The 12,032-nt window shown below is 43.3% G+C and overlaps 1 protein-coding gene across 1 annotated transcript in view; it reads left to right on the forward strand.

Moving 5' to 3' along the window:
* Window positions 1-12: 12 nt before the first annotated feature.
* The window catches only part of LOC120534405 (zinc finger protein 501-like), a 68,189-nt gene continuing 56,169 nt past the window's right edge, over window positions 13-12,032 (forward strand). The window contains exon 1 of the mRNA XM_039761964.1: window positions 13-31. The gene's annotated coding sequence lies outside the window, so the exon portion shown is untranslated. The remainder of the gene's footprint in view (window positions 32-12,032) is intronic.

Genomic DNA, 12,032 nt, shown 5'->3' on the forward strand with positions numbered 1-12,032 from the left:
GTAGTGAAGTAATAAGACTCGCCTAATACAGGTAACTGTTACTTGTTCTTCAGTATCTGTAATGCTCATACTAAAGTGTGTATTGAACGATGAAGCCAATTTCTTCCATCCGTAATTCTTTAGAGGTTCTATAGTAGCATCCCACTACTAAAATTTCCACATTCTGTTGCAGCCTGTAATGCGTGCAGCTTAGCAGTACGTGGGTGGAGTACGGGATATCAAATGCGATTTTAATAACATCCTCGTTGAGGACAGACACTTGTAGATTCAGCGACTGGAAAAGCACACATCAGACACGCTGAAGCCACGTGTCACATAAAAAATTTGAGTGATCTCAAAACATATTGCACGATCCTAATTAATCGAACTCAAGAAGGACCATTCCACTGAGACGGCTCAGCTTAGCATTGTCAACATATTACAGTAGACCAGAGCTACCAACACGTCGTCTGTCCTCATCCTTGTAGAATCACTCCTCTGCTTTTGATATAATCAACCACCAGATTCTCCTTGGCATCACTAGGATTGCCCTCAGGTGGTTTAAGTCCTACTTCTTGGGGTAATCCTAATGTGGTGAGGAGAGATGTCAAGGGTGCCCCAACAATCGCTGCTGATTCCTCTCCTCTACTCTCTATACACCACCACACTGGGCCCAATTATCCAGTTCCACTATATTTCTTATCAGTAAAGAGATGATATGCAGCTGTACCTCTTGTTCTCTACAGTGGATCACATGGTATCAGATAGAATATCTATGTCTCACTGATGTTACAACGTGTATGAAGGAATGGCATCTCCAGCTCACCTTGGCAAAGTGAGGCCTCTTTTCATCCTAGCTCATCCATCTGTTCAGCACCCCCTTTTGTTTAACTTGGTTCATTATCGCTAACACCTGCCAAGTCTGTATGCAACCTTGAGGTGGTGATAGATGACCTGCTGTCCTTTAAGAGACCATGTTGGTCTTGCAGCTTCACTCTATACAACATCCATAATATCAGACCATGTCTAACAGGATATGCAGCACAACTTCTGTTCCAGGTTTTGGCCTTGTCACATTTGGACAACTCCAACTCTCTACTGGCAGCAATACCGGCATGTGCCACCAAGCCACTGCAAATGGTTCAAAATGCAGTGGCATATCTGGTGTTCAATTAGCTGAGGTGGGCGCATGTCACTACTCTCTTCAGACCAATACATTGCCTCCCTATTGCGGCAGGTTTTAAGTTCAAATCTTTGATCTTTGATGCTTGCCCAAACAGTAGTCAATGGATCAGCACCTATATATATATATATATATATATATATATATATATATATATATATATATATATATATATATATATAAACTGCTCAAAAAATTAAAGGAACACTTTGAAAACACATCAGATCTCAATGGGAAAAAGAAATCCTCCTGGATATCTATACTGATATAGACTGGGTAATGTGTTAGGAACGAAAGGATGCCACATCGTTTGATGGAAATGAAAATGATCAACCTACAGAGCCCTGAATTCAAAGACGCCCAAAAATCAGAGTGAAAAAATTATGTGGCAGGCTAGTCCATTTTGCCAAAATTTAATTGCAGCAACTCAAAATTGTACGCAGCACTTTGTATGGCCCCTGTGTTCTTGTATACATGCCTGACAACATCGGTGCATGCTTCTAATGAGATGACAGATGGTGTTGTGGGGATCTCCTCCCAGATCTGGACCAGGGCATCACTGAGCTCCTGGACAGTCTGAGGTGCAACCTGGTGGCATTGGATGGACCAAAACATAATGTCCCAGAGGTGTTCTATTGGATTTAGGTCAGGAAAGTGTGGTGGCCAGTCAATGGTATCAATTCCTTCATCCTCCAGGAACTGCCTGCATACTCTCACCACATGAGGCCAGGAATTGTCGTGCACCAGGAGCCACTGTACCAGCATAGGGTCTGACAATGGGTCCAAGGATTTCATCCTGATACCTAATGGCAGCCAAGGTGCCTTTGTCAAGCCTGTAGCGGTCTGTGTGACCCTCCATGGATATGCCTCCCCAGACAATCATTAACCCACCACCAAACTGCTCATGCTGAATGATGTTACAGGCAGCATAATGTTCTCCATGGCTTCTCCAGACCCTTTCACTTCTGTCACGTGCTCAGGGTGAACCTGCTCTCATCTGTAAAAGCACAGGGCACCAGTGGTGCATCTGCCAATTCTGGTATTCTATGGCAAATGCCAATCGAGCTGCATGCTGCTGGGCAGTGAGCTCAGGGCCCATTAGAGGACATGGGGCCCTTGGGTCACCCTCATGAAGTCTTTCTGGTTGTTTGGTCAGAGACATTCACACCAGTGGCCTGCTGGAGGTCATTTTGTAGGGCTCTGGCAGTGCTCATCCTGTTCCTCCTTGCCCAAAGGAGCAGATACTGGTCCTGCTGATGGGTTATGGACCTTCTATGGCCCTCTCCAGCTCTCCTAGAGTAACTGCTTGTCTCCTAGAATCTCCTCCATGCCCTTGAGACTGTGCAGGGAGACACAGCAAACCTTCTGGCAATGACACGTATTGATGTGCCATCCTGGAGAAGTTGGACTACCTGTGCAACCTCTGTAGGGTCCAGGTATCGCCTCATGCTACCAGTAGTGACACTGACTGTAGCCAAATGCAAAACTAGTGAAGAAACAGTCAGAAAAGATGAGGAGGGAAAAATGTCAGTGGCCTCCACCTGTTAAACCATTCCTATTTTGGGGGTCATCTCATTGTTGCCCCTCTAGTGCATCTGTTGTTAATTTCATTAACACCACAGCAGCTGAAACTGATTAACAACCCCCTCTGCTACTTAACTGACCAGATTAATATCCCATAAGTTTCATTGACTTTATGCTATACTCTAATTAAAAAGTGTTCCTTTAATTCTTTTGAGCAGTATATATATATATATATATGGAGACACTTGTGAGGTCCTATGCTCATCCTCAGCCACTCAGATCTGCTAATGAGTGGCGTCAGGTAATGTCACCTCTGTCTGTTCTCAAATCTCAATCCAGATGTGAAGCTCCTAGCTGGTGGAATGACCTGCCCACTTCCATTTGAAATTCTGGCTCCCTCAACATGTTTCAGATGTTTCCAGCAGATGCTCTTGTTTGGTGAATTTCTGTCTAATGGATAGTAGCTGTTAGGTTTTATAGTCTAGGAGTTGTAAGAAGCTTGTATATTTTGTTCTGAGCTCTTCACTTGTGGTGGCCAAATTTGTGCCTTTGGTCTTTAACACTTGTTCCCAAACAGCCCCCCAAGACTGATGTTACTCGATTATGTTGACCTTTTTTTTGTAAGTCACTTTGGATAAGAGCGTCTGCTAAGCAAATATATGTACATGTACATCCTGGTATCGGCTTTGATGTTATCAATGACATTTGAAAACTTTTAAATGCATTGAAGACTTTGTGATTCAGTTTGTGCTTCATTTCTGTATTTTCACTTTTCATATACTTCTGTGTTTTTCAATCCCTTGTATGTAGTTTGAACAAATGCCACTTGTGAGGGCCACTAGCTGTATCTTGACAATATTTCAAACATGAAAAGTTACTCTCCTTGTATAATTATAATTGGATCAATGTAATATCGATATCAAAAGTCTACATACACCTTCAATTACATTTCAGCTGCTATTGAAGGATGGCGGAAACAAGAAAAAATCACGTTCGACTTTTTTGCTTTGCGCCCTCCCCCATCATAATCTATCATCTATGGGGGAGGAGCAAAAGCTTTAGAATTGTCAAAAATTCCGATCTCCAGTTTTCGACAGATCTCAACATTTTAGGGTCCCCCGATACCAAAAATATTGATATGTCAATGATGGGTGTGGGTTTGCCTGTTTGTGTGTCACAGTTTCTTGAGGATGGTCTGGAGCTAAAATGGCTGGACAGAAAAATACCAAACTCGAAACTTAAGACTGTTATGAGATGACGATGTGCTGATTAGTTTTTGAGCCAAATCGTGAAACAGAAAGAGTCACTCAAGAGGAACCCTCAAATAGCATAATCCTGTAATTAATTATGAATTCTTCTCATCAATTGTTATCATAATGACCTACTTTATGTTCAGAAAGATCAGCATCAGAGTGGTAAATAATTACTGAAATGTTAGAGAGTACTTCGGGTAACTTGTTTCTGAGGGCGCATAGTCTACTGACGCTCATGTCCAAATTTTTTCAAATTAATAAGATCTTAAAACCAACAGTATTTGAAAGAAATGTAAACGGATTACAAACCCAACATAAAAATTGGAAGAGTATGGAAAATCCAAGGGCAGCATAGTGGTGCAGTGGTAGTGCTGCTGCCTCGCAGTAAGAAGACCTGGGTTCACTTCTCGGGTCCTCCCTGCATGGAGTTTGCATGTTCTCCCCGTGTCTGCATGGGTTTTCTCTGGGAGCTCCGGTTTCCTCCCACAGTCCAAAGGCATGCAGGTTAGGTGTATTGGCGATCCTAAATTGTCCTTGGTGTGTGGGTGTGCCCTGCGGTGGGCTGGCGCACTACCTGGGCATTTGTTCCTGCCCTGCACCCTGTGCTGGCTGGGATTGGCTCCAGCAGACCCCCATTACCCTGTAGTTAGGATATAGCAGGTTGGATAATGACTGACTGACTGACTTTGATTTGTAATCTATCCCAAATGGTATAAAGACATGATATTTCATTCCATTCTTACTATTGAGGGCCTGCAACACATTCCAAAGAAAGGTTTTGTTTTGTCTTGGTAGAATTTTATTTTACTCCACTTCCCCCTTGTGTATTATTATGTTTAGCTTTTGTCAGAATGCCTCAAATCTCACAGATTTTCCACTGTTTCTAAGGTATTGTACCACATAATGTCTCCCCACCTTCTACATTTATAACCTCAGGCAATTAGGTGTAGTAAATGACAAGCAGGAGTTAAGTTACACTTTAAATCATGTATTATTGATAATATTCATAAATAATAACAATAAGCAAAGTACATTTGAATATTGGCCATCATACAAACTGATAAATGTTGATATGTAGTTCACAGACTTGTTAATTACTTAAAATGTCTCTAGTTAAGGCATCATCTATGGTCAGCTTTCTTCAGAACAGGCCGCATTGCTTTGTCTAAGTTACAAATAAAGACATACAAAATATTTATGGAGCTTGAGTGAATTCTCTGCATGGCTGCCTTCCACTCCATTTCTCTGATGTTGAGTAAGAGATCCTTTTCGGAAAAGCCTAGTCCTTTGGCAGCAAAGAGGAAATGTGTGAGAAAATCATTCAAAAGTTTAAAAACAATACTTCTCAAAGACAGATTGGAAAGGATTTAGGTACAGTGCATCCGGAAAGTATTCACAGCGCATCACTTTTTCCACATTTTGTTATATTACAGCCTTATTCAAAAATGGATTAAATTCATTTTTTTCCTCAGAATTCTACACACAACACCCCATAATGACAACATGAAAAAAGTTTACTTGAGGTTTTTGCAAATTTATTAAAAATAAAAAAACTGAGAAATCACATGTACATAAGTATTCACAGCCTTTGCTCAATACTTTGTCGATGCACCTTTGGCAGCAATTACAGCCTCAAGTCTTTTTGAATATGATGCCACAAGCTTGGCACACCTGTCCTTGGCCAGTTTCACCCATTCCTCTTTGCAGCACCTCTCAAGCTCCATCAGGTTGGATGGGAAGCGTCGGTGCACAGCCATTTTAAGATCTCTCCAGAGATGTTCAATCGGATTCAAGTCTGGGCTCTGGCTGGGCCACTCAAGGACATTCACAGAGTTGTCCTGAAGCCACTCCTTTGATATCTTGGCTGTGTGCTTAGGGTCGTTGTCCTGCTGAAAGATGAACCGTCGGCCCAGTCTGAGGTCAAGAGCGCTCTGGAGCAGGTTTTCATCCAGGATGTCTCTGTACATTGCTGCAGTCATCTTTCCCTTTATCCTGATTAGTTTCCCCAGTTCCTGCCACTGAAAAACATCCCCACAGCATGATGCTGCCACCACCATGCTTTATTGTAGGGATGGTATTGGCCTGGTGATGAGCGGTGCCTGGTTTCCTCCAAACGTGACACCTGGCATACACATCAAAAAAAGTCAATCTTTGTCTCATCAGACCAGGGAATTTTGTTTCTCATGGTCTGAGAGTCCTTCAGGTGCCTTTTGGCAAACTCCAGGCGGGCTGCCATGTGCCTTTTACTAAGGAGTAGCTTCCATCTGGCCACTCTACCATACAGGCCTGATTGGTGGATTGCTGCAGAGATGGTTGTCCTTCTGGAAGGTTCTCCTTTCTCCACAGAGGACCTCTGGAGCTCTGACAGAGTGACCATCGGGTTCTTGGTCACCTCCCTGACTAAGACCCTTCTCCCCGATCGCTCAGTTTAGATGGCCGGCTCTAGGAAGAGTCCTGGTGGTTTTGAATTTCTTCCACTTACCGATGATGGAGGCCACTGTGCTCATTGGGACCTTCAAAGCAGCAGAAATTTTTTTGTAACCTTCCCAAAATTTGTGCCTTGAGACAATCCTGTCTCGGAGGTCTATTTCTTTGACTTCATGCTTGGTTTGTGCTCTGACATGAACTGTCAACTGTGGGACCTTATATAGACAGGTGTGTGCCTTTCCAAATCAATCAACTGAATTTACCACAGGTGGACTCCAATGAAGCTGCAGAAACATCTCAAGGATGATCAGGGGAAACAGGATGCACCTGAGCTCAATTTTGAGCTTCATGGCAAAGGCTGTGAATACTTATGTACATGTGCTTTCTCAATTTTTTTATTTTTAATACATTTACAAAAATCTCAAGTAAACTTTTTTCACGTTGTCATTATGGGGTGTTGTGTGTAGAATTCTGAGGAAAAAAATGAATTTAATCCATTTTTGAATAAGGCTGTAACATAACAAAATGTGGAAAAAGTGATGTGCTGTGAATACTTTCCGGATGCACTGTATTTCATCCTTAACGGTCTATAATATAATTAAAATTTTCAAGGAATTAGGAAAAATATGTGAAGGGCAAGGGTATCAATTGCCCTTGATCTCAGATCTCTCAGGTGATGCTGCTTCAAAAACCATTATTCATCAATGAGAGATATAAGCATATGGGCCCAGGAGTACTGGCCTTTATCAAGTGGCATGATATGTAGTCACATCTATAAATGCTGGTTACAATGGCACTAGGCAAACAGGAAGCCATATGTTAACAGTGTTCAGAAGTGCCGTTAATTTCTCTGGACTCGGAGGCACTGTGGTGTTGTTGGTCCACAGCTCGTTTAGCAAAGGCCATTTATATAAATAATCACTGCTCTCGCGGCGGCTTAGCGAGGGGGCGTTGGGCCATAGCAAGCCACGGGACGATCTGTGGTGTGGGCGTTTCTCACCGAGTGCACAGGTGAGGGACTGCCCACATCCGTGATTGTTCCCATGGCTAATGTGCTGCAGCTGCTATGGCCCCTCGCTATATAAAAAGAAGCGTGAGTTGGTTGAAAAGGGGGAACGAATAGAGTAGAACAAGAAAAAAGAGAAGTAAACGGTGGTTGGAGCAGGAAGCAGTGAGGAGGAGAGCGCAAGTCGATGAAGCAGGAGAGCGAGTGAGAGAATGCTTGCAGGCAGCTGAAGGCAGACTGGGTGTTTGGCCAACACCCGGGAGAAGTAGTGGTTGTGGTCGCTCCCTCAGAGTTTGTTTTGTAGGGCGGGAGTGACTGGAAGGCGCAGGACTCTCCGAGGAAGGTACCGGGAGTCGGGAGTCGGGACTTGGGATGTGGTGTTCCCAACGTGAGAGCCTTGGTCGTAGGGAATTCCCATGTCACTCTCTGGAGGAGCTGACCAGAGCCAAGGATCGGTAAGGCAACTGACAGCAGAGGCAGGCACAAAGGTCAGCTGCAAAGAGAGAGCGTCTCCCTTGTTGGGGGGCCCAGCTGGGTGAAGCAGGAGAGACGCTAGTTTAAAAAGAAGGCACCGGGCTTTTTTATAGACTGTTTCCTGTTGGATGTTTTAACCTCGTTTTTAAAGGATTGTTTTTTTCTATTGTGTATTTTTAACCTCCACGTGTTTTAATGGATTATTTATTTAATGACTGAATTTTGGAAAGCACTGCACTTTATTTATTGAACACTGTTTTTGATTTGTTGTTAGATTTCTAATAAAAGCACTTTTTCACTTTTTACCATCCCCATGCTCAGTTGTTATTGTCTCACTGTCTAGCTCATCGGTGACATTACCGACGGTGTTGGGTTGAAGGGCTCCCGAAAAGCGATGGGAGCGTGGAGCCAAACCCACATCGTCACAGGCACCTTGGTTAGACCATCATACAGTGAAAAGGTGCATCATGGTTGGACAAATCAATATTTCAGTAAGAAATGCACATCATGTCCTCTGGACCAAAGAAGAAAAGGACCATCCAGACGGTCACTAGCTACAAGTCCAGAAGCCAGCGTCTGTGACAGTATGGAGTTTTGTCTGTGCCCTGTAAGGGAAACTTGCATTTCTGTGAAGGCACCACTAATGCTGCAAAGTACATACAGATTTTAGGACAACATTTCATGTCTTCAAGATGACACGACTTCCACGGAAGCCAATACATGTTTCAGCAAGACCATTTAAAATCACATTCAGTGCGCATTACAACAGCAGGGCTGCATAGGAAGGGAGTGCGGGTGCTCAACGGGCCTGCCTGCTGTCCTGACCTGTCCCAAGTGAGAATGTCTGGCGTATTTTGAAACACAGTATGTGAGGACGAAGACCCTGTACCGTTGCCCACCTTTCCACTTGTTTGCAGGACGAATGGGGCAAAATTACACCTGAAGCACTCCACAAAGCTGGTGGATGTTTATTAAGCATTTTGAGATGGAAAGGCAACATTACAGAGTACTAAATTCTTCACAGTCCAAGCTTTTTTGGAATATGTTGCAAGTATCCAAATCAAAATAAGTGTTTATTTTTTAATAAACACTAACATTGTTTAGCTGTAACATCAAATAATGGCCTTTTATATTGTTTTCATGTCAAAGATAGTTTAATATAGTTTATTAATCACTGCTTTCTGTTTTTTATTTCCATTTATACATCGCCACAACTTTATCCAGGTTTTTGGAAAAACAAAATCAATACGGTTTAGAGCTGGACCGTAGAGACATAATAAAGTGTTTTCCCAAAACACAAAGGGACTTGTTTTTGTGCCCAGACTAGTAAAACGCCAATCACACCCACACCAGCTTGTAAGTTTTCATCTAATTGTGACAGTTTTACTGGGTAGATAAGTAAGCATGTCTGACACCTATGCATCAAACTTAAATGTTGTCTATGATGCAAAAATAAGTTAAAAGTGTACCCAAAAGTTTTTCTGAGTTGGTAAGCAAATATGTCCAGTTCCTACATATCAATCAGATACTACATATGTTCTGCATGTTATCTTATCATACTTGCATTGCATCATTTAAATTGATTTTTGCATCATGCCTGAAAATTGCTCCAGGGGTGCTGTACAGTTGCTGAGCCTGTAGGGATAATACAGTGTAACAAATACCAAAAAAGAAAAAAATGCCTCGCTGTATGTATTCAGGTAGAGTATACGCTATAAGAGCAGATGTATTATACATTATAAGTGCAACACAGGATGGACAGGCGTACCAACCAGGAGAGGGGATGGTTACTTACCGGGATGGGAGGCTCCTAAAAGACAGACTAGCATCTCAAAAGGGACTTCTCGGCTGAATGGAAAAACAACCCAAGCAGAATAGAAGATTCCTTAACACGGTGGGAGACCCCATGCAAATGCACAGGTGTCCCAACCAGAAATATTTATAGTGCCTTCCTTGGCCAGGATGAAAGGGAAGAGCTGGCTTTATGGGATGTTTGTTCCCCCAGCACTCTAGATGGCAGCATCTCTGGATATCTGCACCCATTCAGGAATCAGCAGAGAATGTCAGGAATTGTAGTCCAGCAGCACAGTGCTGCTGTGGTCAGTGGGTGCAGCAAGAGGGCACTGCAGGGAGATGGACTCCCTACCTGATGGGATGTCTGTGTTACCCGGAAGTGCTTCCAGTGGGCAACAACCCTGGCACAGGAGGTACTCCTGATCCTCAATAAAAGGGGCTACACTCCTTGTCCAGGCTGGGAGGAGCTGGGAGGAGCTGGGAGGAAGGAAGGCAACACCCAGTTGGAGGAGGGCAGGGCAGTGCAGTGAGGCGTGGTGGAGAGGAGAGGTGAATTTGGGAAGAGATAACAACTTGTTTTGTGTTTTATACTGAGGTATTGTGTAATAAAATACAATTTATTTGAACCCGGGAGTGTCTTTGTGTATTCTAGCCTTTATAACATGTATGTGCACTGAAGTGAAGGTCAGCACGGAATGTATTCGCATTAACTTAACTTGGCTGCACCCAGCAATCAGTGCAACTCGCAGCAGTCAGCCTGTCATAAGTGGTTATTACCTCCCTGGATCTTTTTTTTTAATTAGTTGTTGCCATTGCAATATTTGGCTCTAGAATTAGTTATCCAACCAGCTCCAACAGGGTCATGGGGGTCTGCTGCCAATCCCAGCCAACACAGGGCGCAAGATAGGAAACAAACCCTGGGTAGGGCACCAGCCCACCACAGGGCGCACATACACACACCCACAAACCAAGCACACACTAGGAACAATTTAGAATCGCCAATGCACCTAACCTGCATGTCTTTGGACTGTGGGAGGAAACCCACGCAGACACGGGGAGAACATACAAACTCCATGCAGGGAGGACCTGGGAAGCAAACCCGGGTCACTTAACTGCGAGGCAGCAGCGCTACAACTGCACCACCGTGCCATGGGTCTTGACTAGTATATGGTAATCAAATGCACATATGACTGTTACTAAAATGAATTAACTGGCAGCTTAAAAATATTTGAAACTAGCTGGGCCCCGCGGCTCGGTCCGCGTATTAGTGAAATAGAACAGTAAGGAGGGCCCTGCACGGCTCCCCACTCCTGACGTCATGCATCCCCCTTCCCCTTAGCCTGCAGCCTCTGTCTCAGATTAGCTTGAATATATTGTTTCTGCATGTGAACTATGATTCTTAGCGCGATGAGAGAAGTCGCAAAATAAACCGGAATGTTCAAGCAAATTATAGAAAAAAAAAAATGCTCTAAATCCGTTAAGCGGTTCTCTTGTTCGCTAGCTAAACGAATGGAAGGTACACCCCGAGGCAGGCTCTTGAGTGAATAGGCCTCGCCCCCTCCCTTCGGCCCGCTGTGTATCTCGGATTCGTGCAATAAATCCATACCGCAAGTGAACTATGATACATAGCGCAATGAGAGAAGTCGTAAAATCAACCGGAATTTTCAAGCAAATTATAGAATAAAAAAAAAAAAACAATATAAATTTGTTAAGTAGTTCTCTTGTGAAAAGCGGACAGACAGACAGACATTGGATTATATATATTTAGAGAGAGAGATAATTAAGTATAATTAAGTAAACCAGTTGATTAACTCTTTCAGTGAGACATTTTAATTACATGAGATTCCATTAACAAGAGCGGAGTGGTGTCTCTGAGGCTAAGGATCTGCACTGGTAATCGAAAGATTGTCAGTTCGAATCCCGTAAATGCCTAAAGTGACTCAACGGGCCCTTGATCAAGGCGTTAATCTGCATCTAGCCCTGCATGTAGGCCCTCCTGGGATAACCCTGGGGGTTGGCAGGAGAATTGGTCACTCCAGCCGCCATAAAGAAACCTCTCACTGTTCCATTCCATATGAACTAGTGTGGTACTGAGGTGTACCTGTTGCATGGGATCTCTGGGATCCTGAGTTGGTTTGTCATGTGCAGGGTGCAGCCAAGTTACCAAGGATGCTGGGGTGTTGATATGATGGTGGACTACTGCTGGACATTTAGGAGCGTACCAGGAAAAGTGGACAAGTGGCCACTAAATGAAAAAAATAAAACTAGGAAAAACTAGATAAGTTATATGGAAATCAATGCATATGTTTAAAAATATTTGATTGGTTACATTATTGTGTACATAATAAACTGTGTAATTTGTTCAATTTTAGTCAAATTCCTTTCAATTTTG

The sequence above is a fragment of the Polypterus senegalus genome, chromosome 8 (genome assembly GCF_016835505.1).
Source record: "Polypterus senegalus isolate Bchr_013 chromosome 8, ASM1683550v1, whole genome shotgun sequence".
Classification (NCBI taxonomy): domain Eukaryota; kingdom Metazoa; phylum Chordata; class Cladistia; order Polypteriformes; family Polypteridae; genus Polypterus; species Polypterus senegalus.